This window comes from Cervus elaphus, chromosome 8 (genome assembly GCF_910594005.1).
Source record: "Cervus elaphus chromosome 8, mCerEla1.1, whole genome shotgun sequence".
NCBI classification, from domain to species: domain Eukaryota; kingdom Metazoa; phylum Chordata; class Mammalia; order Artiodactyla; family Cervidae; genus Cervus; species Cervus elaphus.
In genome coordinates this window covers 12,100,168-12,127,022 of record NC_057822.1, presented here as the reverse complement: position 1 = coordinate 12,127,022, position 26,855 = coordinate 12,100,168, and the positions used below count along the sequence as shown (strand labels likewise).

The window sequence follows — 26,855 nt, the reverse complement described above, 5'->3', positions numbered from 1 at the left end:
AGAGGGGAGGGGAGAACTGGTTTCCAAGTCCAGCCCTGCTCCTGGCTCAAAACACAGCCTTGGGCAACAACCTTCCCCTCTCTGGCCTGTTTCCTCATATGGACTATGGGGTTGGAGAAGATGATCACTAATGTTGATACGTCCAAGAGTCTGCTGAGATCTGACTCCAGTCACACAGTCAGGAGCTGACACCATCTATGGTTTAAACTATGAGCTCTGGGATCCAATAGCCCTGGATTCCTGTCCACCTGGGTTCATAACTTTGAACATGTTGCTCTAAGCCTCAGTTTCTTTATCTATAAATTGGGGTCAATAATAGGAGAACATCATCACAGGGTGTTGGTGAGGACCCATAAGTAGATGTGTGCAAATCTCTTCACGCTGCTTCTTTCAGTGCTGGATCCAAGGCTCTTCTTCCCCATGGGGATAATGTGGATGCTGGTGGTGGTGCTAGTGATGATGATGGGAGTGTCACAGGGAGGCAATGGGTCCCTGATTCATGGCTTAGTTCTGCTTCAATTCTAATCCCTAAGCAACCCCAGGTGACAGGTGGGAGGGGACCTACTAGAGCCCCAGGAAGGAAGGGACATAAGCATCTTAGACCTTCAGGCCCAACCTAGGGATTAGTCAACAGACATTTATGTGCCCAACACTGCGCCAGATGCTGGGGATACACCAGGGGATGAGAAAGTCGCTCACGGAGCTTACATCCCACTGAGAGCAACAGCAAGTGACCAGGGAAATAAGAAAGATACATCCTTTGGTGATGAGAAGTGCTGTGAAGAAGATAAAAGAGGTCTGCATAGTGGGGGCAGGCTGGGGGTCTCCTCTGCCTTAGGCGTAGTCAGGGAAGGCCTCCCAGAGGAAGTGGCATTTGCGTTGACTCAAAGGAAGAGTGTTCTAAGCAAAAGGCCCTGAGAGAGAAACCACTTAGATTAAAAATAATTTTTTTTTCTTGTGGAATTCCCTGGTGATTCAGTGGTTAAGACTCCACCTTGCAACACAAGGGAGGGACATCAGTTCAATCGCTGATCTGGGAAGACCCCACACGCCTTGTGCACCTAGCAATTAAGCCCCGCTGACACAGCTACTGAGCCCACACTTTAGAGCCCACCAGTCGCAACTATTGAGCCCAGGCAATTTGACTACTGAAGCTCCAGTGCCTAGAGCCTGTGCTCCACAAGAGAAGCCACTGCGATGAGAAGCCCACACACCACAGCGAAGAATAGTCTCGGCTCACCACAACTAGAGAACACCCATGTGCAGCAATGAAGACCCACCACATCCAAAAAATAAAGATAAATTAAATAAATAAATCTTTAAAAAATTTTCTGGCCCAAGCTTTCACTGCCCCCTCTAATGCTGGCCTGCCCTCTCCTACCTCCTGAGACTCACCTCTACCTGTGTGGCGGGGACAGAGCTCATCATTTAATCACCCAGCAATGTTTTTTTCTTTTTTTACTGAGCATCAGCCATGTGCCAGACCCTGTGCTGGGCACTCAGAACAGGACAGAGGTGGTCCCTGCCCCCATGCAGCCGACGAGCTATTAAAGGAGAAAGAGGCAGTTACGATTAATAACAGTTAATGGTTTCATCGCAGCAGATTCAGACACTGACAAAGTGCCAGGTACTGTACTTGGCCTGAGTGATCTAAAGAGACACTTGGTCCTCGCCCTGTGGGCATCCGTGTAGAGACATAAATAGATAACAAAGACGATGAAAGCAATGACAACAGCCAGTCTTACGAAGTGCCAAGCATCATTCTCAGGGTGCTACAGACATCACCTCCCCGATCTCCACACCGACTTCCTGAGACAGATTCACTCTCAGGTGAGGAAATCAGGGCTCAGAGAAGGGACGTAAATTGCCTGTGCAACAGCCAACACAGGGTGAGACCTACCTCCCCGCTCCACAGACTCGGAAGCCCACAGTCATGATGCCCTACTTTCTCCCTTGCCCTAAAGACCCTAAAAACCTCTGCTCCCCAGTTTGACTGGCTGCCAGATGCCCCACTCTGTGGACACAGAGTAGGACAGGACCACAGGGATTTTCTTTTCAATCCTTCACTTACAGCTCGGGATACAGGTTCAGAGAGGCAGAGGGGCTGGCCCCGGGTCACCTCTCTGAGCAAAGGGAGGGAAATGAACCAAAAGAAGACAGCGTGAATGAACTTCAAGTAAATGGTTCAGCATTATCCTCCGAACAAGCCCATGAGGGAAGCTGAATTATCACCCACAAGTTACAGAGGGGGACTCGGAGGCTCCGGGAGGTCAGGCTTCTTGTCTCAGGCTCATAGAGTAAGTGGCTAAGCCAAGGTGTGCCTCCCAAGCCTGTGCCTGCTCTTTCTCTTGACTCATTTGCCTCTGTCATTGTCACCAGGAGGACTCGTGACTCTGTCTGGTTGGTTCCATGTGATGGACTCAGGTCTGTCTGCACGTTGACCATGCATGTTCTTTGGTGAGCCCAGTCAGGCTGGCTCAGCAGGGCCAACACGCCCCATCGCATGACTCATTAACTAATATCCCACAGCAGAATATCGGGCTGTGACCTGGGCCTGCAGGCTGCTCCATGGGCCTGGAGACTGAGCCCAGGTCCCTCAAATTCTGTAGCAGGGCTGTGGGTAGGAGGGGCTCAGAGGGGCCAGCAGGACAGGTGCCAACAGAACTGGGACCTAGGGCTTTTCCTGATGGCAGGGCTAGGGAGAGTCCCCTCCACCCATTACCCCCATTCAGCCCTTCTCTCCTTCAGCCCCTTCCCTGCTCACCACCCTCTGCCTGGATCCCTGGACCCAAGGAAGGATGTCACAGTTGCCTCCTCAATTCTGGGTCCCAGAGCCTACAGCATCTGGCCCAGAACCAACTGTGAATGAATGAATGAACAAATGAATGAATCATTGAAAGAACATCCTCTCCACAGCCCTGATGTCTGGGCTTTTGGCCTGCACCTGGACTTGTGGACATCTGGGCCTCACAGCAGAACCCCTGAGGACCCAGAAGCAGGTACCAACACAAACTGACGTCCTGAGAAGGCTACCCTCCAAGAGGCCCAAACAGACCCTGACTGCTAGCCTGGCCCCTGCCTGGGCCCTGCCTGCGAGACAGACTAGTGGCCCCACTTCTACAGTCTCGCACCCTGGCCCTGCCCATGTGGGCCCATGCTCCCGGACTGGGGCTGCTTCTGTCTCCCCAGCATCTCTGTCCCTGGGTCCATTCCCTCAGGGTCTGGGGACTCCCAGACCTCCCAGACATGGCTGACTTGCCCACCCACCCTTCACAGCTCCCTCCCCTCTTCCCCCAAACATCACCAAATAGCCATACCCCGCCTGCTTCTTTCTCACCTTCCGATCTAAAGTGTCCATGTCCCTTAAGGGGTAATTCACAGCCACCCAGATCACTGCAGGGAGATGGGCCCTAAGGAGGTGTGTGTGTGTGTGTGTGTGTGATGGAGCAAAACAGATCAAGAAGTCACAGCTGCAGCACCCATCAGCCAATGGGAACTGAGCGGTCATCCCCATGTACTCAGGGGAACCAGATCCATCAAATGTTACAAGCAGCAGGAAGTCCCAGCCACCAGCTCTGCCTCTCCTGGTTCTGAGTTCTGGAGTCCAAAGTGCACAGAGGTGGGGTGGACATCCCAAGTCATGGTCAGGCAGCACCAAGACTCAGACCAGAACCTGGGCTTCAGACTCCTGTCCTGGGTGCTTCAGCTACACCCACTGCCCTGCAGGTTCCGCTCTCCGGCTGTTCTGACCCGCTCCCGCCCTGCAGCATCTTCAGCACTAGGTCCACCTTCTCCTGGAGCCCCATCTGCATCTGATTAAATAATCACCCTGGGGGAGGGGGCGACCCGACTGTCCCCAAAAGGAGATCCTGAGGGTGAGATGAGGAATGACTCTTCCCACCCTCCTGGTCCGCGCTCAACCTCCATCTGAGGAACATTCAGTTCTCTTTTTTACACGCTAAGGGCATTGTCTATGAGAACCAAGTAGCATTTTCTATACTTAATCCATGATAACTGATCACACGAATTTAAACTGTCCCTGTAAATCTGTATTCAACGCCCAGCTTTCAAAGTATTTAGAACACTTAAGGAATGAAGTGTTAGCACAAAACTGCTACTACTCTCTTTACTTCATTTTCTCCCCTGCAGCCCACCCTCACCACTGCCCTTCCCCACGACAGCCCACCCTCCAGACAGCAGCCCCGCTATCCTTCTAAAATACACATCAGACCACACTTCTCCAGGGCTTCCTGGCCCCCAGGGCTCCCACTGCACTCGGGAAAGTCAAATCCTTTCACGTGGATCCTGAGGTCCATTGGGATCCAGCCCCCACTGCCCCAATCCTCGGTCACCCCCACCCACTTCCCCTACAACCAACCTAGGCCACAGGGACCCCCCTTGACATCCTGCTAACACGTGTCTCTCATTTTTCTCTCATGGGCCTTTGTACAAGCTGGTCCCTCTGCCCTGAGAGGCCCTCCTTCACTGGCATCTCCCAAGGAGGCCTTCCCTGAGCTCCGCGCCCCCCGCCCCCCCACAGCCCCACTTGCCTGTCTTCATGCAACTGACCCCTCAGAATGGAACAGCCCGATTGTCCTCCCCCATCTGCCTCCCCCATCTGACTGGGAGCTCCCTAAGGGCAGAGGCACATCTCACTCACCTCTGCAGCCCCAGCACCTGGCTTTAGGCTTGGCCCATCCAGGGCTTCAGTGCACATTGACTGAGGAGCAAATGTCAGGCTGGCAGACCACAGAGGTGCCACGAGTCCTGGTGGTTAGACTGTGTATCTAGCCCCATTCATCACCCACCAACACCCTCACCAGCTCAGGCTGTGGCAGGGATTCCCTGTTACCAGAGAGGGCGTTCCCAAGTCACTTCCCAGGAGTAGTTTCAATTCACCTAAACCAGCTATGGTGATCTCATCTCCCTGACCAGTGGTTGGTCTAGGAATTGCCATCTTCCACTCAGTGAACTAGAAACAACTCCCTCTTAGATGAGGCTTCTAGGAAAGATTTCTTTTTCTAAATAAAAGAACCTCAGTTGATACAGGGCTTCCTAGGTGGCACTAGTGGTAAAGAACTCACCTGCCAATGCAGGAGATATGAGAGACGTGGATTCGATCCCTAGGCTGGGAAGATCCTCTGGAGGAGGGCATGGCACCCCACTCCAGTATTCTTGCCTGGAGAATCCCATGGACAGAGGAGCCTGTTGGGCTATGGTCCATAGGGCTGCAAAGAGCCAGACACAACTGAAGTGACTTAGTACGCATGACTCTCCTGCTCTTTACTCAAATCTTTCCTTCTGCCTGCTATCCAGACGTGATGTCTGGTTGGAGTTGTAGCAGCTATTTCATGACCATGAGGCTACTAACCTAGGGGCAAGAAGCCACATATACTAAAGAAGGCAGAGAAGAAAGAACCTGAGTTCTGTGTGGCATCATGAACAGTTGACCACAATCTGGCCCTCTTTTCAGGTGAGAAAAACAAGCCGCTATTTATTTCAACCCACTATTAGACAACAGCTCTGTTACTTGTAGCTAAACAAAGTTGTTGCTAATACAGACAGACAAGTCCTTCCTCTGACACTGACTAGTGGTGTCCTTGAATAACAGTTAACCTATCCAACCTTTTCAAGTTTCTGAAATTGCAATTTATTCACCTGTTAGAATGGAGGTGACGGTCCCTACCTCACAGGTATCCTCCATGAATGGGAGGACCGATGCTGTCCGGGTCAATGCAGAGCCTGGTACAATAGGAAAAACTGCTAAATGTATCAAGAGTTCACCATGCGCGGACATGGATCTAAGCTATTTGCATGAATCATCTCCCTTAATTCTTGTCACATTCCTGTAAGCTAAGTACTAATATTAACATCCATCTTTTTGTTTACAAATGAGAAAACTGAGGCACAGAGGGACTGAGTCACTTGCCCTGGGAAACACAGCAAATGGCAGAGAGGAGATGTGAGTCCAGGCAGTCAGATCCCAGAGCTCACACTCCTAACCATTGTGCTGTGCTGGCCTGGTGTGGAGTAGGTGCTCAATGGACGCCTGCTGACCACATGAATGAACACATTGAGACAGGTGCTGGGGGACACATGGGCTGCTAATCCAGTTCCTTCCATCACTGCCTCGGTTTGTGAGGGGCTCTTGAGGAGACCCTGGACCTAAGAGGCAGTGGGCAGAACCCCTGAGACCACTCTCCACCCCTCTATACATAAATCCCTTCCCCCACTCCTACCCACGCACATCCCCACTCCCACTTCTATGCACACATATCCTTACCCCCCCGACCCACACACACCCCTAAAGCCATGTCTCTCTCAGGTTCACTGGCCTTTAGGTGTGTCACTGGCCCATCTCAGTCCTCAGATACCTCCTTGATTCCATCTGTGATTGAGACAACACGTTTGCTCTTATATTAACTTTTATTGCTTATTGATTTTTCTCTGCCCTGTCTCAGCCATGTTCATTTTTATCTGTTTAAAGCAGTAGAAGCCATTCAATGGGAGAAGCAAGAGAGTGTACAAACAAGAACCTCTATTAAGGGGGCCATTGCCCTTGATGGGGGAAGAAGGGGCCCACCCTTCACACTGGCCGCATGTACTGGGCTAGGAGAGCCCCAGGAGGGGGCTGCCACCCACTTCACCTGATGAAGTCCCAGGTCTGGGAAGGTGGGAGTGTCATCTGGGATGACAGAGGAGAAGGCCCTGAGTGTGACTACAAGGGTGTGTCTCAGTGAAGGTCGGGGGAAGGTTGGGGTGGGGGCCTCAGCAGAGTTCAGACCTGGTGGGTGACTTTAGGGAAGGAAACAGGAGGTGAAGCCAGAGGCCAGATCCTGAGAGACAGAGGCTCTGAGCTGCGCTCACAGGGCCCGGGGCCTTGTTCACCCTCCTATTCCCTGCTCTCCCTGAAAAAAGTGTTTGTGTCTGGGCTGGGACAGGCCAGGCGCCAAGGGTTGCACACCCACCATCTGAGTCCCCGTCCCAGCATTCCTCCTGAGGTGAGGTGTTAGATGATCGACCTCTATGTACACCATGGGGAGCTTCCTGGGGCCCTGTCCTGAAGGAGAGAAATTCCTAAGCTGGGTTTCTTCTTCTTTGAGGGGAGAATAATGGTACCTGTTTCTGGGGGTGCTGGGGAGGGTGGGTCATGAGGTCTTATCAAAAGCATCTCACTGAGCAACACCTAACCCAACAACAGCTCAGTGGCGGAGTAGTGAATGATGACAATGAGATGGTTATGCTGTTGGTGACAATGCTGATGCTTGTGACAATGATGGCAATGATAACGATGAGGACGGTGATGGTGGTGGTGGTGATGGTGGGAATGATAAACATGATAAGGAAGAATATAATGATGATAATGACAACGGTGATGAAGGCATTGGTGATGATGGTGGTGATGGTGATACTGATAATGATGATGACGGTAATCATGTCGGTGATGATGATGATGGTGAAGAGAGTGATGATGGCGATGATGACAAGAACAGTACCAGTGATGATGGTGATCATGAAGATGGTGGCAGCGGTAGTGATGGAGGGGAGGGATGCAGACAGAAAACCATGAGTGACACCTGACCTTCCATCCCTAATTATCCATCCTCATAATGCCATGCCCTCCTAATATGGTAGCCCTGATCCCAACTGCCATTCCCCAAGCTTTCATATTATGTTGGGATCATGACCTTCAAGGACTGTAATTCCCACAACTGCAGGGACAGGGTCTGTTTCAGTCACAGATCTGTTCCCAGCAGCCAGCTTGATGTCTGGCTCAAGACAGGTAGGTACTCGCCAAGGCCAGAGGAGGAGGCAGAAAAGCAGGAACCAGTCCCTCCTGGTCCCCATGCCGCAGGCTGCTCCTTCACTGCCTGCCGCTCAGCATCCACATTCCTGGGTCTCAGAGGGCACCATGAGGGCTTGGAAACCAGGAGTCAGGGGTCTCCTTCGCAGGGATTGTCCTTCCAGCTCCTTGCCTGCCTTCGTTCATGGCAGCTTGTGTTCCAAGACCATCAGTCACCTCATTGTGATATTGACATTTACTAGTGAAGAGGCACTATTGTCTCTGATTCCCGTAGTACATACTAATGGGGAAAAGATCAAGGAACTTTGATGAACATCAAGGCCCATGAGGCTCCCCCAGGGATGTCCCGTGTGAGCTCTCCTGGAGCCCACAGAGACGGAGAGTCCACCATCTCTGATCTTCCAGGTGACCCAGGCTTGTTAGAAGGTGGCCTCAGAGTGGCAGGGCTGGGAGTCTATTCCACTCTGTCCCTCCATCCAGGGCTTGATGCACTCCTCTTCTGACCTATCCAGGATGGTTTGCATCCCAATGCCCCCATCCAGGCTCTCTGCACTTGATCCAGGGTCAAACATTGCACTTGGGGAGGGTAACACTCAAGTCAGTGGAGGCCTGAATCTCTCTGCAGAGTCTGCTTTTCTTCCCAGCCTGCAGTCATCCAGCAACCACAAAGCCAACATTCCCTGTGCAGGCAGGAAGGAGGGATTCTTGTTCTGCCAAATGCCGAGTGACCTAGGAGTCAATTTCCTCTGTTATACTGTTGGCAGTAAGTTAGGGTGAGAGGAAGATCACAGGTCATGTATTGCCCAGTTCTCAGCTGAGGCAGGAGTGAGGAAAGCTAGCAGTGGAGGTTTAAGGAACACAGGTTCAGGGACAGGCAGGCATCTCTCGGTTTATTGATGAAGGAACACAAGTCCAAAGAGGCGAAGTGATTTGCCTGGGGTCACACAGCACAGTGACTGCAGACCCAGGGTGGAAACTCAGCTCTGCCAACACTGTGTTCTTTCCAGGACACAGCACTACCCCCAGTGTCAACATCCCCAGTGAAGTCAGGGGCGGGGAGGCCAGAATGGGGCTCACTTGGTGGGGTGGGCAGTGAGGCGGAGCAGAGAATGTCCAGCCACATGCACCCCATGAGGACAGGGCCTGGCCTCCCTGGTTTTCTGCTGTGTCCACAGGGCCTGGCACTCAACAGGTGCTCAGTAAATGTTCCCAACACAAGGGCCAGGCTGGCCGCACTGGGAGCACCCCCAATTCTTCCCACAACCGGCAACACATCCAAGAAGGCCCGTCCTCACTTTATTACTTCCCTCCTGACACCAGCTGTCTCAGCAAGGACTCATAAACCACGTGAGCTCCAATAAACAAACACATATAAAAATGCTGCTGTCTCCCTGCTGCTTCTGTTACAGATTCAAGCGCTGTTCCTGCTTCTCCTGCCCCTGCATCTCCAGCCACAAGCAACCTCCCTCTGCCTCCCTCAGGGTGGAAAGCCCCAGCTCCTTTTGAAAGTGGAGGGACAGTGATGCAGAAGCCTGACATTGGAAAATCCCACCCACTTCCGACAGCATATTAAAAAGCAGAGACATTACTTTGCCAACAAAGGTCCATCTAGTCAAAACTATGGTTTTTCCTGTAGTCACGTATGGATATGAGAGTTGGACTATAAAGAAAGCTGAGCACCAAAGAATTGATGCTTTTGAACTGTGGTGTTGGAGAAGAAAGTCTCTTGAGAGTCCCTTGGACTGCAAAGAGATCCAACCAGTCCATCCTAAAGGAGATCAGTCCTGGGTGTTCATTGGAAGGACTGATGTAGAAGCTGAAACTCCAATACTTTGGCCACCTGATGCGAAGAGTTGACTCATTGGTAAAGACCCTGATGCTGGGAAAGATTGAGGGCAGGAGGAGAAGCGGACGACAGAGGATGAGATGGTTGGATGGTATCACTGACTCGATGGACGTGGGTTTGGATAAGCTCCGGGAGTTGGTGATGGACAGGGAGGCCTGGTGTGCTGCAGTTCATGGGGTAGCAAAGAGTTGGACACGACTGAGTGACTGAGCTGAACTGAACTGAACCCACCTCCAAGGGGACCGAAGCAGTCCAGAAAGATGAGCCCCACGAGGCTGCAGAAGGAGGGATCAGCCCTCACACCACTGAGATCTGGTACCCACTGGGCACTCCAGTCACTCATGGTGACCTCAGCCATCCTGAGTGCCACTCTTGTCCACAGTTATGGGTCTGCGTGAACCCAGGGCTTCCTCTGGCTGCATGTCCACTGCTGAGCCTACCCCATTCTCACCCTGAGGATGTATGTCCTCGTGGAGCTGAATTCCAGTGCAGAAGACAGACCCCAAAGCCCCTTCCCCCATCTGGTGTTGTCTGGCTCCTCAGTCCTGGCCTACAGTGTCACCAGGCAGCACAAGCCTGACCTGGTTGAGCCTGGTCCCCAATCCTGTGACCTGGGCTGTGGTGAGGAGCCTGAATAGGAAATAAACTCAAAAGTCTTCACAGATCTCAAGATGGGGCCCAGGATCTGAGTCTTCAGGACTCCACACTGGCTCCCTCCCTGGTCCCACTGGCTGTTCCCATGTAGCAGCTCCACCCCCCTACCATGGCTGTCTGGCAGAGAGCTCCCCAGCCAGTGGGCAGGACATGGATGTACCCACTCATTCCTAGCTTCCTGGGGCACAGATGGGTCAGTCAGCAGTTTGCATTCCCCGGTTGAGAACTGGCCCAGCCTGGCTTGACTGCCTGCCCATTGTGTGAACTGGACAATGTTTATCACCTCCTAGAGCCTCAGTTTCCCCATCTGTGAAATGGGCTTATGCAGGTGCCTCCCCCCCGGGGCTCTTGGGAAGAGTGAAGGCAGTGATACAAAGCAGGTATCTGGCACGTGGGGCCTCCGAGCCTCTCCTCTGTGTCAGGAGATATCCAGCTGCTCTTCCTCCCATCTGAGCTCAGCTCCTCCCCGTCTCCGGCCCCCTTCCCTCCACCCAGTGCCCCTGCCAGAGCATGGATCCCTCCGTCTTTCTGAGCTGTTCCAGCAGCCTCAGGTCTCCTGCCTTAGCCGCCAAACTCCAGGCTGTCTCCAGAGATGTTTTCTTATTTGCAGACCTCATCATCTCACTCCTGGTTCAGTGGTTTTCCTGATGGCTCCTGTCACCATCAACTACCAAATAGAGTCCGTAGCTGGAGCAGCTCCCGAACGACCAGGAGAGAGGGGCCTGGGGCAGCACCTGATGACGGAGGTGAGAACACTTCTTGCATTTCACAAATCACTAAAACTAGTCAAGTTTGCTTAAAAGCTTTTATTTACTCTTCATGTAAAGACAGTGAATATCCACTGACACTGATGTCAAAGGCACTGATGACAATGATGAAGATGATGATTTATATTTGGGGTGACTTCAGGACAGATGTGGATCTGCTCATCCAAAAAGTATTTATTGAGTACCTACTATGTGCCCGACACCGCCCTCACAGACTAAAGGCGGCTAGAGCCTCCCAGGCCACCTGCCGGGGCTGCTGCTGCCTGCTATTCAGCTCCCCATGGCCCAACCCCACTACCTCTATAGCTGCATCTTCCCCACCCCCACCTCATGCTATATTCTCTCCTGCATCTCTTCTCACATGGGTACCACAGCATCATTGCAGAGTTAATAGAACTGTAAACCCTACTTGGAAGAGATATTAGATCATTACCTCCATTTACCCCCTGCCATCAATCCAGCCTGGAGGCAGCTTGGAGTTTTGGAGTTTACTCTCCCCACTTTGCATAGATCCCTGACAGACCCCAGGCCCCCAGGGCACTTCAGTTTCTATTAAATACCCAAGTCCTTCATGAGAGCTGATCGATGCCACCATAGGTCGCACTGGGGACCACTGTCTGGGGGGGGGGGGTGGAGAAAGACACATGGATGCACCCTAAGGATGCAGGATATTGATGTTTTCACAGAGGGACTTCACCCCGGATGGGGGCTTCTGGATGGGAGACCAAGGAACAATTCCCAGGACAGGTAGCACTTGATTTGGCCTTGAACTGAGAGTGCATTTTTCCCAGTGGAAGCAATGTAAGGCAGATGGAGGCTGCTTAGATAGAGGACACAGTAGGTACATTACTGAAGCTCAGGGTTAGGAACGCAGGCAACAGAGTGAGCCGACCAATGTGGCACCTGAGGGTCAGTGCAGGTGACACCTCATCTCTAGATCTTGATGGCCCCACTCCAGAGGATACAGGGAGAACTGAAGGATTTAGGCCACAGAGCACACCTCCAGGGGCGCCAGGAGCAAGGGTTTGGTGACACCAGTGATCCGCGTGGGGACAACACCCAAAGGCGGCAGTTAGGATGACAGTGGATGTGGGGACAGGACAGTCTCTGAGCCCAGACAGAAGTGGTGGCCTCAACCCTGGCTCTAGTCCCCTCTCTGCACCCCAGTTTCCCATCTGTAAGTGGGGGTCCAGGCCCACCTTGCAGGACTCCTGGGGCATCACTGACAAACCAGCAAAGTGCCCGGAACTCAGAGCAGGTGTCCACTGTGACTGTTGTATGAGGGCCTGGCAACAGGCAGAGCCTCTTGGGGAGTGAGGGGTGTGAGAATTATCAGCCAGAGAGGTGATAATTGAAATCTCAGGTGTGAAAGAGGCCCCCTGGGGGAAAGAGTGGGAAGATAAGAGATGAAAGGGTGGCAGCTCCAAGGGGAACCCTGGAATCCCTGGCTGGATTTTGCCCGTGGCTTCCTCTGAAGTCACAAAGAAAAACTGGACTATGGCTGCAGCAGTTGACACAGAGAAGAATCTTCTCACCAAGAAGGAGACATTAAGTGTGGAGGCTAGGAAGATGAGCATGAACCCAGCTCCCTCACTCACTCTCCATATGATGCTGAGCAAGTGACTTGTTCTCTCTAACACTCAATTTCTTCATCTTTCAAAGGGAGACAACTGCTGTTGACAATGCCTCCTATGGGGTTGCTGTGAGGATTAAATGAGATAATGCACGTAAAGTTTGGTGCTCAGTACAGACCAGTGGAAGCTGTAGTCTTGATGCTGGTGTTCATGGTGGTGGAGATGATTCTGGTGGAAATGGTGAATGAGATGGTGGGATGATGATGGAGGTGGTGGTGGTGATGGAGGCGGTGGTGGTGATGGAGGTGATGATGGTGATGGAGGTGATGATGGTGATGGAGGTGATGATGGAGGTGGTGATGATGATGGAGGTAGTGGTGGGGATGCAGATGGTGATGGTGGTGAAGATGGTGATGATGGAGCTGGTGGTGATGATGGTGGTAATGATCATTGTCTGCTTCATTACGGCCCTATGGGGGGTGGGATTAAACCCCCACACAAAAGTGGTTTGGATGTTGAATCTGAACCAATGATGTCATACACGCACGCACATCAGGATGTATGAAAAGATTTACAGTTCACATAATGAGGCCTTCTGAAGAGGGCAGGGCATGCACCCAACTTGTTCATTTGGTTTGAGCCAAGGGAGGGGCTCCAGCTTTTATCATGGTTAGAGATAAGGCCAGGGTGAGGGTGCCTGTATATGGAATACGGTTTGCTTGCTTTTTTGCTGAAATTCTTCCAGAGCCAGGAAAGGGAGCATGGGCTTTCTTGTCAATTTGTCCTGATAAGGGATGAAAGGGGAAAAGAGAACATGTGACCTGAATCACCTGTCAGTGGCCCAACATCAAAAATGGAGTCAAGCTCTTCATTACAATGGAGGTAATGATAACAATGTTTATGATGATGATGATGAAGGCAGATACTGCCACCAGGACCTCCCTGGCTCCTTCTTCTGTTTTGGCCAGAGATGCCCTCATGGTCCACCCTCCTATCTACCCCCATACCCAGGATTTGATGCACAAACCATTCTCTCTATCACTGGGTCATTGATATTCATTGAGTGAACAATCTTAGCTAAGAGCTGTGGAGGATCCAAATTGTGAAATGTGGAGGAGAACACAGATTTGTTTCTCAAATATCAGAGACTAAAATTGGGGGGGAATGTGGAAATGGAAGCTCCGGGGAGGCTGAGGACAACACAGATGTCAGTCTTTTTGACCCTGAACAGAGAAACCACATGGATGATCTTGACAAACCCCAGGCTGTCTCAGGCCATTGAGGGAGGTGGGAGTGGGGAAAGAAAGATGGCTTCAAGGAAGTGGCCATGTTCTTGCAGCTACCATCAAAGCTTTGATCCCATGCAAGATGGAAAACACAAATTACAAGGCCCATGGGGGCCAGACTACTGGTTTTTCCAGTAGTCATGTATGGATGTGAGAGTTGGACCATAAAGAAGGCTGAGTGCCAAAGAATTGATGCTTTTGAACTGTGGTGTTGGAGAAGACTCTTGAGAGTCCCTTGGACTGCAAGGAGATCCAACCAGTCCATCCTAAAGAAAATCAACCCTGAATATTCATTGGAAGGACTGATGCTGAAGCTGAAGCTTCAATACTTTGGCCAGCTGATGCAAAGAGTCGACTTATTAGAAAAGATAGTGATGCTGGGAAAGATTAAGGGCAGGAGGAGAAGGGGACAACAGAGGATGAGATGGTTGGATGGCATCACCGACTCAATGGACGTGAGTCTGAGTAAGCTCTGGGAGATGGTGATGGACAGGGAAGCCTGGCGTGCTGCAGCCCATGGGGTCATAGGGTCGGACAGGACTGCGCGACTGAACAACAACAATGTGGGGGCCAGATCTTGAATCTTCACACTTACATCAGCCTCTGCAAGGTGAGAGTTATTTCTGTGTTTCAGATGAGCAACCTGGGGCTCAGAGGTGAAACCTGGCCTGCCCAAATTTGCCCCCGATCAGCCTGAAGCCACAGCCAGCACTGTCCTCTACAGCACACCGATGCTGCACAAACAGGGCAGATTTGGGTTTTTATCTCATAGAATCTAGTCATTTACCAACTGCAAAACCATCAGTGGAGGAACTAGCAAGAAGTCGAGTGTGGGGCTCTGTGCTGAGCAGAACTCATTGGAACATGATTATTTTTACTTGCTCCTCTGAGCAGCCTCAAAACATGGTGTGTGTGCGTGTACACTAAGTCGCTTCAGTCATCTCTGACTCTGCGACCCTATGGACTGTAGCCTGCCCAGCTCCTCTGTCCATGGGATTCTCCAGGCTGGAATACTGGAGTGGGTTGCCTTGTCCTCCTCCAGGGGATCTTCCCGGCCCAGGGATAAAACCTGCATCTCCTGAGTCTCCTGCACTGCAAGGGCTGCCTCAAAACACGGCAATGTACATCAAAATTTCAAACCTCTGTGCATCAAAGGCCCAATTAACAGAGTGAAAAGGCGATCCATGGAATGGGAGGAAATATTTGCAAATCATATATCCAGCAAGGGGTTAATATCCAAAATCCATAAAGAACTCCTACAGCTCAGCATCACAACAGATTCTAAAACAGTAGAAGGGCTTGAGTTTCTTTAAAGATATGCAAATGGCCAGTAAGAACTTGAAAAGATACTCAACATGACTAATCATTAGGGAAATGAAAGTGAAAACCACAGTGAGAAACCTATCAGAATGGCTACAATCCAAAAAAAAGAAAAAGAAAATAACAAATATTGGTGAGGATATGGAGAAATCAGAATATTTATGCACTGTTAGTGGGAATATAAAATGGTGCAGCTGCTATGGAAAACAGTATGATGATTCCTCAAAAGATTAAAAATTACATTAACACAAGATCCAGCAATTCCACTTCTAGGCATGTACCCAAAATAATTGAAAGCAAGGTCTTGAAGATCTATTCATACACCCATGTTCATAGCAGCGTTCTTCACAGCAACCCCAAAAGGAAAGCAACCCTAGGGTCCACAGACAGATGAAGGGTTAAACAAAATGTAATATTGCAGGCCTGATGGCTCAGACAGTAGAGAATGTGCCTGCAGTGCGGGGGGCCAGGTTCGATCCCTGGAGAAGGAAGTGGCAACCCACTCTAGTATCCTTGCCTGGAGAATTCCATGGACAGGGGAGCCTGACTTAGTCCATGGGGCCGCAAAGAGTCAAATATGACTGAGTGACACTTTCAGTTGTCATAGCTATAATACAATGGAATATTATTCAACCCAAATAGGAAAGAAATTTTGACATTTGCCCAAATATGAAAGAACTTTGAAGATATTAACCTAAGTGAAATAAGCTAGTCGCCAAAGGACAAGTACTGTATGATCTCACTTTCATGAGATACCTCTGGTTGCCAGGGGTTGGGGTCGGGGGGAGGATGGGGATGTTTAATGGGTACAGAGTTCTGTTTTGCAAGATTAATAGAATTCTGGGGGTGGATGGCTATGATGGCTGCACAAAAATGTGAATGAACACAATGCCACAGAACTGTACACTTCAAAAAAGTTAAGACAGTAACTTCTGTGGGATTTGTATTTCTCACAATTAATAATTTTTTTAATGGTGATAGACCCACAGTCCGAAAGCCTCTAGACCACATGACAATGAGTAGGATACAACACTGGACCCACGCAGGCCTGTCGAACCCTAAGACACCTCCTATGCTATAGCTCTCATCCTCTACTTGGATAAGAAAACTAAAGCTCAGAGAGGCTGAGTGAGCACCCCAAGTTTGCACAGTGGGTCAGAGCAGAATCAGGCTTATGTCTTGTCTGGTCTAATTCCACATGCAGGCCCCCAGCCACAGTCCCAGGTTGCTTCTAGAAAACATGTACCAAGAGCCACATTTACATCTACACTCATGACTCCTGGACCAAGACCCAGAGGTCTCCATGCCTGTTGTCCTGGCCTGGCATTTGAGGCCACTTACCCACAGTTCTCTGCACACTCCCAGCATCCCTCACTCCAGCTGGCCCCCCGACAGCATGGACCCCTCATCTCCCCTGCATTTCCTGCCCAGACCTTGTTTTACATCCGGGGCTTCTTCTCCAACTGTCACATGCTGAACTTCCTTCAACACACCTTCTGTGACCCCATAGCTGCCTGTCACCCTCCTGTGGGGAGATGGGAGTGCTGGGCTTCCAGTCAAGACCCCACGGTGCTCTCAGCCGCACTCAGGAGCGGCCTCAGCTGCCAGGCTCCTGGGAGGAGGCCGCCATCTTGCAAGGAATACTAACTCTTTCTCGGCCACTGTCTTTCCAGACAGCAACCTCCACGTGGATGACCCTGATCTGACAAAGAGGGCCTTTCCCAGTGTCTTCCTCTCTCCCCAAAATGTGGTGAAGAGAAACTAACCTTGGGATTAAGATCTCACCTCTACCATTTCCAGCAGGTGAGACCCCAGGCAATCTAGCACCCTCTCGGAGCCTCAGTTTTCTCATCTGCAAAATGGAGACAGAAGTAACGATTTCACAGTGTGTGTAGCCGATGAGAAAAGAATTGTGAAAGCAAAGCCCTTGACTCCTAGGAAGGGCTAGGTAAAGATTCCCAGTAAATTCTCCCTTCTTTCCTGTCTGTGAACTGGAAAGAGTGTGAGTTGACATCACAAAGCCCTGGCCTTGCATCTGCAGTCCACCCCTTACCAGCTGTGTGATCTCGGACAAGTGACTTGATTCTCTGAACTTGTTCCCTTTCCTATTATAACGAACCAGCCATGAGTGCCTCCTCGCTGACTGGTTTCAGCAAAGTCGATGATTCAGTGAAGAATAGGAGCTCGACACACATCAGCTGGTCTTTCCCACCACTCCCAGCTCTCTTTCCTTGGCACAGGCCAGTTGGGTCCACACCAAGTACGCCACACATTGATCCCACTTGGCCTTTTCTTCTGGGCCTGCCCTCTTGGCTACTCTGAGTGGATTTCACAGCAGAAATGACTGTTTTACAGAAATGGACTCTGATGCAGCCTGGAAACCATGATTCAGAGAACACAGGGAGTAGCTGCCAAGACAAGCATGTGCGGGAACAGTGTCTCTGGGGAAGCCTCCCTGTCCCTGAGCCCCGATGTCCCGATGGGGCCCGTGCAGCAGGGACCCTGTCAAGGGGTCATCTCCTGGTGCTGGGTTCCCTCCAGACAAGAGGACTCAGACAGACCTGCACTCCAGGTCCAGCTCCTCAGGTCATTCCCCTTCCCGACTCCTGGGTCAGGCTGCCTTCCCTTTCAAAGGTGATACCAAGGACAGCCCCCTCCTCCCCAGGCCGTAGTGAAAAGGAGATGGCTCAGCTCACAGAAAACGCTCCAGGCCCAGCACCCCTAGATACTCGATAACAGTACCAGTGATTACTAATTATATCCAGCATCCCTCCACCCATTATGTGGTGATTATGGGTCATCCCTTATACACTCTGAGCCTCCTTTTAATGGTCTGTAAAATAGGCATGAACAATCTTACCCTACAAGATAATGGGAACTTAAATCCCTTGTACAGAGCCTGGGACATAATAGGTGCTCAACATACACACAATCTCTCATCCTCTTTTTTCCCTCTCCCTGTGGATGCAGCTTAAGCCCAGTTATCCAGGTCCAGTGAACGGCCTCTGACACTGCCCAGTCCCAGGTCTGGATCCAGGTCTGTCTACCTGTCTGGATCTTTCTTCCGGGACCACACCTAGGGAAGAGCTGAGCTCCTTCTCTCCTCCCAAACACCCACACACACCAAGCATTTTGAATTTATTGGTGTTAGAGATTTGTGGGGCTGGAGGGAGAGACAGATTTACTGGCTCTGTTCTCTCCCTTGCTCCCTCATTTCTCAGGAGGAAGCTGGGCTAGTTTCGTGCAGAGCAGTTTTACCTGCAGCTTCCCAGTCACCTTCCCACCAGCTGGTTCTGAGCCCTCAGGATGTCAGTTTTTGGTGCACGTGGGCATCTTCCAGATAAACACTTGAGTCTCCCCCTGAAGAGTTGTGATGATCAAAAATGTATTCCTCATGTTTCAGAGTATTATCATCACTGTTTTACAGCTGAAGTAATGGAGGCTCAGAGAGGTTAAGTGCCTTGGCCACAGGAACACAGTGAGGGAAGAATTTTGGCAGCTGTAGCACCATCTAGGTTGTGGCCCTTGGGTCCCTGGGTTCTGTTCAGATAGCCCTGGTCTGGTCCCAGGGACAACTGACCAGTTGTCACGGTGCCCATTGCACAGGCCATCTGTGAGGTGAATAAGATGACACATCTCAGGTGCTCGCCAAGTCCAGGCACATAGTAGGTGCTCAAGTCAATGCGGCCACTGTTGTTCTCACAGATGAGCTGACTGTACCTGTAGAACCTTCCCTGTCTCAGGTTCTACCCCTGTCCTGTCCTGTCTCTGTTCCAATTTCTGTCCCATCTCTTCTTCCAAAACCACTCAAAAGTTCCCTCCCCAAGGATGACCTCCCTGACCTGCCTCACTCGACTCTCGCCTGGCAGCCCCATGAAGATGGAGAATGAGATTTGGAATTGGTCCTGGGCTCACACCCCCTCTTCTTTCACTAGTAATGGAGTTATGCAGGTCTCTTGACAAGCCTCAGTTTCCACATCTGCACATCAGGAGCAGCTCTCTGTCTTTTCCAGGCTTGTTATAAAGATCAAATGAAGCAGCGAGTGTGCAAACTGCTTTGCAAATGGCGAATGTTCAAGCCAGTGCTTGAAGACTGGCTCGTCATCTCCACCTGTCTTCCCTAGCTCAGTGTCCTCTCAGCAACCTGGAGTGTGATTTATGTTTTCCTTCTACATTTCATGATCTCCTTCCATGCAGAAACTGTGGCACTAAGAACAGATCAGACAGCAGGAGCAATGGAACGAGCTTGCCATGTGGAACCATACGGGCCAGCCTGCTGGATAGAATGCAGACCCCATTCCCCACAGAAAATCAGAGGGGCAAAGCTGGGATCTGCCAAGGCCAAGCCTCTTGGTACCAGTGTTGGTATTATTAGTACCTCCACACACAGCTTTGGGGTGATGAAATTTCAGGCATCAAGGCAGCCAGTGGGACAGCTATTTCCTGGCACTGTCTCAGCCCTATCCACCAAGCCCATCAAAGTTGCCCAAAGAACAGTATATTTTTAGTTAAGATTCTGAGCCCAGGAGGGAAGCAGGAAATGATTCATTCTCTCACTCAGCCAATGTACACAAAGGCACATTATTAATATTTACTCGGGGGTTTCTCCAAGGACCCCAAACAGCAAATCATGGTGAGAGAAGGGAACGGAAGATGAGGTTTGCCAGGTTTTCTGGGTGCCTACAGATGGAATGAAAAAAAAAAAAAACCCTGCTAAACATTTTGCATGGCAAGGGTACTACCAGTGTCAGGGCTGGAAGGGGCCTGAAAGCTCATTCTGTTCACCCCAGAGAGAGTATGGACTCACCCACGGCGACCCAGCCAGGTCATGACAGAGGAAGAAATAGAATCTGGGAATGTGGAGGGATGGGAAGAGCATGGAACTGTGAGCCTCAGGGCCCCCATCTGTAAAGTGAAAAAAAGAATGATACCCGCATAGGTCTGCAGGAAGAGATGATTTGCCCACTGTACCTGGCCAAGAGCAGATGCTCCATAAATGGCACCAGTGGTGAGTAGTGATGAGGACAGTGTCAATGCCAGTCCCTGTTCCCATTGCCCAGTGCACCTTGCAATAGCCTCAGGTGCCTCTTTCAGTAGAGGAGGGTCAGGTTTCCCAGGCTGGGCTGGGCTGATGAAACCCAGGTTGCGAAAGGATCAGTTACTCGGCACACAATTCCATTCACAATCTCCTCTCCCCACGGCCAGAGAGCAGGACTCTAAACCCTCTTTCGCCCCAGAAGCCCCATCCCTGGCCCCTTCTCAGCCTCAGCAACCCCCTCCCCCACCCTTCTATGTCACTGCCGTGAGGAATGAGGTCCAGATGTCATTTTCCACACGGCGGGCACCTGCTGACAGCTTCTGTCGCTTGGCGGCTGTAACTGCTGCTGCCTCTCTCCTCTGTATCCCCTGCTCTGCACAGACTTCCTTCTGCCTCTGCCAGGGAGTTTATTAAATAGTTTATTAAATCTCTCTGCCTTTGCTTGCAAACTGTCTCTTTCAGAGATGAAAAATACTGAGACCTAAAGAGGCAAGATGAACCTCCTGAAAGCCACACAGCTAGAAAAGGACTGAGCTGGGAGTTTGTGAGTTTGTAACTCTGATTCTCCTGGCTCCTTTGTGACTTCCCCCAGGAAGTGAGGGGATGTGACAGAGGACACATGTATATTATGGAGAACAGAGGATCAGAGGAGGGATCCAAGCTGGTATAGGGGCAAAACAGAACTTCAGAGGTAGGTGGGGACCTAGGGGTCATTAAGCTTATTTCCTCATTCAACAAATGCTGATTAAACACAGAGCACCTGAAAGAGGTCCTGAAGATTCAACTGTGAGTCACAGTCCCTGTCCTCATGGGATCCTGGATCAAACCCAGGTCTCCCGCATTGCAGGCAGACCCTTTACCCTCTGAGTCACCAGGGAAACCCCCAGGAGAGGAGACAGATAAGTAAATACCCATGGTGCGCTGTGATAGGTGAAAACTGTGGATATGCATCAAAGAGATACTTTATCTGGGCTTAGCAATCGAGGAAGGCTTCCTGGAGGAGGCAGTGTCTAATTTGAAGCCTGAAATGAGTAGAATGTAGTTCCAGCACCTTGCCTCTTTGGAGTGAAGAGCTTTGTGGAATTAGCAGACAAAACCCAGGCTGGTATTGACACCAGCATGAGCCCAGAGCAGCCAGATCTCCTAGAACTGAATTTGAGTCATATTGCCAGCCTCCATGTTGTGCCACAATGCCAGTCAGTACAATTTTTAATATTTTGGCCTCTCCTCGTAAAGCGTGTGTGCGTGGCGGGGGTGGGGAGGGTGGGGGTGGTTGGGTTGTTTACAGATAAATGCACACAAACTTCAAGGATTGAAAGGTGTTTGTGGCTGACTTGGTTGAGGCTGTGTAAAGTCCTGGGTTGTGGGTGATGCTAAGAGCAGACAAGAAACCCCGTGGAGAAGGAAACAGAAAGGGACGCAGGCAGATCCTGGTCCTCAAGTTCTTTCTGAAGCCCCCTGCTCTCTCCCCTGTCGGTGTTCAAGATACAGAAGGGGGTCTGTACATGACCCTTTCTCCTAGTTCTCCTTTCGCTGGGCACCTGAACAGATTCTGCTACCTGTGACTCAAGAGGCCTTGATTCTGGACATGAAGAGGAGCTGCCAGGTGGCCAGAGGGGTCCAGAGCCAGGCAGCCAGCTGACTTCAGGAGGAGGAGCTCTGCCTGGCAGTACTGAGGCTCCGGGTCGCCCTGCTCCGCGCTCTCTCTCCTGGTCCATCGCTTTCCGGCTCTATTCTCTCCCTCCATGTTTCTCCCTGCCTTTTCTCCCACACTCAGCCCTTCACCGGATCATTCATCATCCCAGAGGCACAGTCTGTGGCTGTTCAACCCCCAGGCTGGCCATGAAGGGAACACTCCAGGGGGGGCACGGCTATGTTCCTGTCCTTGGGGAGCTCCCAGTCTGGCTGGAGAAACAGATGAGTCCATCATAACCCAGAGTGATGAGTGCTGAGATAGGGGGAGACACTGAATGGGACGGGGAGCCCAGGGAGGACCCTGACCCTGGACCAAAGTCAGGGAGGACCTCTGGGAGGAGGTGGTGCCCATGCTGAGACCTGGAGGAGAAGTGGTGAGCCAGAGGGTGTGGGGCAGATGGGGGGGGGTGGGGAGAAGGTTACCAAAGGCAGCAGCAACTTGGCACCTGCAAAGATCTGGCAGAGAGGGAGAACCGGGAGCCTTGGGAGTGGCAGGCAGTGCACGGTGGCTGGGGCTGGGGTGTGAGCGTGGAATGAGGGGTGGGACGGTGGGGGAAGACAGGACAGTACTCCTCTGGGATGAGATCGCAGAGGATGAGGCTGGGCTGTGCAGACTGGGCTTCACCCTGAGGGCCCTGGGAGCCACACAGGGATGGGGGAAGGGGTCAGGGAGGAAGTGACCCCTCTGTAGAGGTGGGGGTGTGGGTCGGATTCCAAGAGGATCCGGCTTTTCCATGCTCTGGATGGGAAGAAGCCTCCTCCCCCTCCTCCCCTTCCCGCCCTAGCACTTTCTCTCCTCCTTCCTCTGATACCTCTGCTTCTCTCTCTCTCTGTCCTCTCCTCCAGTCCTTTCTATCCCCCCTCCTTGTTCTCTGCCTTTCCTCCTTCCTCCATCACTCTTCTCCCATCCCTTCTCCATGTTCCCTCCAGACCCTCCCCACCTCCAGGTACAGGGCTGCAGCCTGGCTGTTGTCTTTGCGAGGATCGGCAGCGCCACCTTCAGGTCAGATCCGGGACCGCCGCGGGGTCTCCCACACCAGGAAGACTCGGGTCCTCCTCTGCCGCCTGCAGAAGACAGAGAGGTGCCCGCCCACCTGGCCCGCCCCCAGTGTCCCGCTTTGTCCCCCGCAGCCTCGGGTCTGGTTGCTCTGCGTCGATGCTGGCATCAATACCAGCCCCGCCTCTGTCTCCCCTAACAACCCTAATTACCAGGCAAGCTCTTCGCCCAAAGACCAGACCACAGAATTAATGTGCTTAATAGCAGAATTCCTTCCCTTTCACAGCCCCGTGCCCTGGAGTGCGCCAGCCTGAGGATGCCAGGGTTCTCTGCTCTCCTGGGACGGAGGGCCCCACAGGGGCTAGCATGCCCATATTACAGATGTGGAACTCAAAGTTCGCACAGGGTGAGCAGGGGTGAGTCACTGGGGACCCAGAAAAACCTGGCGCTGTGCACTTGTTTACTTGCTCAGGCATCACTCATGGACACCCAGGCTGTGAAAAGTGGGGTTCTGGGACCAGGGACACAGAGATCGAAAAACAGCGGCGGAAGTTCCCGCCCTGGGGAATATAAGGAACGGTGCTGGTGCTGGAAGACTGCAGGCAGGACCTGGACTGTGTCAGTTACTACGGGAGTCCAGAGAAGGTGCTGGAACACAGGGGGATTCTGCGAAGAGGGGAGGGGAGCTCTGATCTGGCTTCACAGAGGAGGTGGCATCTGAGCTGATTCATCCAGGAAGAGTCAGTGTGCCTGGAAAAGATGATGGAAGGGCCTTCCAGGAAAGGGAACAGCATATCAAAGGCATGGAGGCCAGAAAATATGGGAGAAAGGGAATTCTATATGATTGAAAAGGTGGGAAAGGGATTAGTTTGGAGGGGAGAGCCACGCCAGGAAGAGCTTTTGGGATCTCCTTCAGTAGGCATTAAGGAAACAGGTTATAAGAGGAGTAATGGTTCTCCAGTAGCCACAGCGGACACTGACTGAGGACCTCCATTTGATGAGGCACATTCTGAACACCCTAGACCTTTCTTTTACTAGCTCTAGGTGGGTATGATTCTTGCCATCTCTGTTTTGTAGAGAGAAGCGGGCACAGAGAGATTGTCACTTGTCCCTGGTCACTCAGCTCATAAGCGAAGATTTGACCCCAGCATCATGGCTGCAGAGCCTGTGCCCTCAACAAGGACACTAATAAGGGAGGTGGGGGTGGGGTGGGAGTGGATCCCAGAACTCTAGGAGACAGGCCCTCTGGCCTGAGCCCCTGTTTACAAGAGGAAGCCAAGATGATGCCTTGGTCTGATGGTGGCACTCAGATGTACTCATCCTGAGACTACCTACTTCATGCCAGCCCGGACTTGGCCTCTGCCCTCCGGAAACTGGCATTTCAATAGGGATGATGAGCCCTAAACATTAACATAGGACATATGACTGAAGACGATAATTTCAGTGACCCATACAGGGAGGAAAACTGGACAGGGAGAGGAACACCTCCTTAGGACCAACCTCCTGGGACAGACCTTGCAGCCCCTCCCCTCCAAGGACCCCCCCTACCCCCACTACACAGGGGTGAGTCACTGATGGCCCACCTCTAGAAAATGCCCCTAAAGACTCCTTGCTGCTTTCTGGGTCACTTTCTCCCCCTAAGCCTTGATGTCCTGCCATCCGCCTTGGGGACATACCAGAGTATGGGCCCAAAATAGCAAAGCCCACCTCCAGGGCCAGGGTTGCGGAGGGACAGCTCAGACCTGTGGAAACACAGCATTGACCTCTCTCTTTGACGGGAAGTAAGGAAAAGAAACTCCCTACCACATGCTGTTTGGTTTTGAATAACCCCCTGGGTCACCTATAAAATATTAGACACAGAGAATCTTAGAGCAATAGGGTCTTAGATCCTCAGACTTAGCATCAAATTACAGACTCTAAGGCTCTTAGACTCATGGAATGTTAGAAATAGAGCACCTTAGATTCACCTTAAATTATAGATTTTTAGAATTAGAACACAAGATTTTAAAAATCTTGGAAGCCTAGGATTTTAAGAGTTTGGAGTTGCAGGAAACTTGAAGGTCATCTCCTAGCTTCATCTTTCACCAGCCGATGTCTTTGGCATTGACTTCATCTCTCTGGGCTTCAGTTTCATTTTTGTTTAAAAAAAAATGCATAATAATAGTTTGTACCTAACATGGTCGCTAAGAGGGTTCAATGAGTTGGCTGTGAGCAGAGCCACAAGCATGTCCAGCATGGGTGAAAAGCATGGGCACACTGTGAGCTGTACTAAATACTCTGACGACTAATCTATTTCCCTTGTGATAGAGGTTAACCAGCCTCTGATCCCTCCGCCACCCAGCGTCTGTGTAGGAAGCCATCTAGGCTAGAAATAAGCGTCTCTGTAGGAAGTAACCTTTCTCCTGCTGCATCGTACTGGTTCCTTTGATGCCTCTCAAGCCTGCGTCCCCGAGTGCAGCAGGCTTCTTCTGTTTCAATGCTCTCCTCTAGTGCTGGAGACCCCCTCCTCAAAGCCGTCACAGACACAGGAATCAGAGAGCCCAGCAGCTCAGCCTCTTCTCCCAGACAGTCCTGGTGGAGATGGTGCAATTTGTCTGCAATCCTCCCCGCAATCTACTGCCCTTTTCTTCCTTTCTGGAACTGAATGATGGAGACGATGATGCAAGGACACAGAGGCTCAAGAAGGAAAATAACTCCTGTGCCCAAGCTCCCCGCCCCCCCACCCCCGTCTCCTCCCTGCCCCCACTCCACTTCTTGTAGCAGGTGCAATGAATGGTCCCTGTGTCTCAGACCTGCCAGGTTCTGCCAGGCCTGCTTCTCCGCACATGCCCTTCCCCCTGCCCAGGAATGCCCTCCTCTCTCCTGGCTAAACCCCTGTCACCCTTCCCGCCACACGCCCCCTCCTCTGTGAAGTCTCAGCTGTCCCCCACCCCCACTCCTCTGCACCCACCTACCCCAACCATTGTTCTCTAAAGACCTTTTCAGTCCCAGATCTCCTTTCTTTGAGAAGCTCCTTCCTCCATCAGTTCATAGGTATTGCAATCAGATCCCACATTAAATCCATGTATAGGTAACTGTGGAAGAGCCAAGTGGAGCAGAAAGTGACTCTTGGACAATGTAACATTTTGTAGACATTTAATTAAGCATGGATCAGCTTTCAGCTGCATTTATGTTACAGCTTTCTATTTGTATTTAAATCCCCTGACTCTCTTCAGGCCTTAAACATTTTCATAGACCCTTGGAGTTCTGCAGCCCTGGCACTGTGGGTAGAGTTGAGCAGCACGGCTGATGGAAAAACACTCCCCTCCCAGCCCCCTCCTCACCCAGGCAGAACCAGGTCCTACACAGTACCACGTGGTGATGCGGTGGTCATCTGTGTGTCGTAGTCCCCACTGGGCAAGCCAAGGGTCACAGCTTGTCATTTCCAGATGCCACATGCTCAGCTCAGAGTCAGGCACAGAAGGATCAGTAAACTTGTTGGGGGAAAGTAATCAGGCAGGGACCTTGCTGGTGGTCCTGTCATTGAGAATCTGCCTTCCATTGCAGGGGACTCGGGTTCCATCCCTGACCTGGAAACTAAGATCCTATTCACCACGGAGCCCTTGAGCCTGTGTGCTGCAATGAAGGATCTTGCATGATGCAACTAAGGCCTACATAGCCAAATAAATAAATAATAAATTACTATTTTTTTTAAAAAGTAAGCAGGCAAAGTAGAGCAAGCCTGCAAGCAGCAGGAGACATACATGTCTGGATTTTGTGAGTTCAGAACATGAGGGTGGACTCAGACTCCTCCCCCTCACTGTCTACCACCTTGGAGATCAGGGATTCCTTTTCCGAGAAAGAAAGAAGGAGACCAAGCGTTTCCTTCTCTATG

At 51.3% G+C, this 26,855-nt stretch overlaps 1 pseudogene; it reads right to left on the bottom strand.

Annotated features, from left to right (window-relative positions):
- Positions 1-11,640: 11,640 nt before the first annotated feature.
- The window catches only part of LOC122698891, a 113,601-nt pseudogene continuing 98,386 nt past the window's right edge, over positions 11,641-26,855 (bottom strand).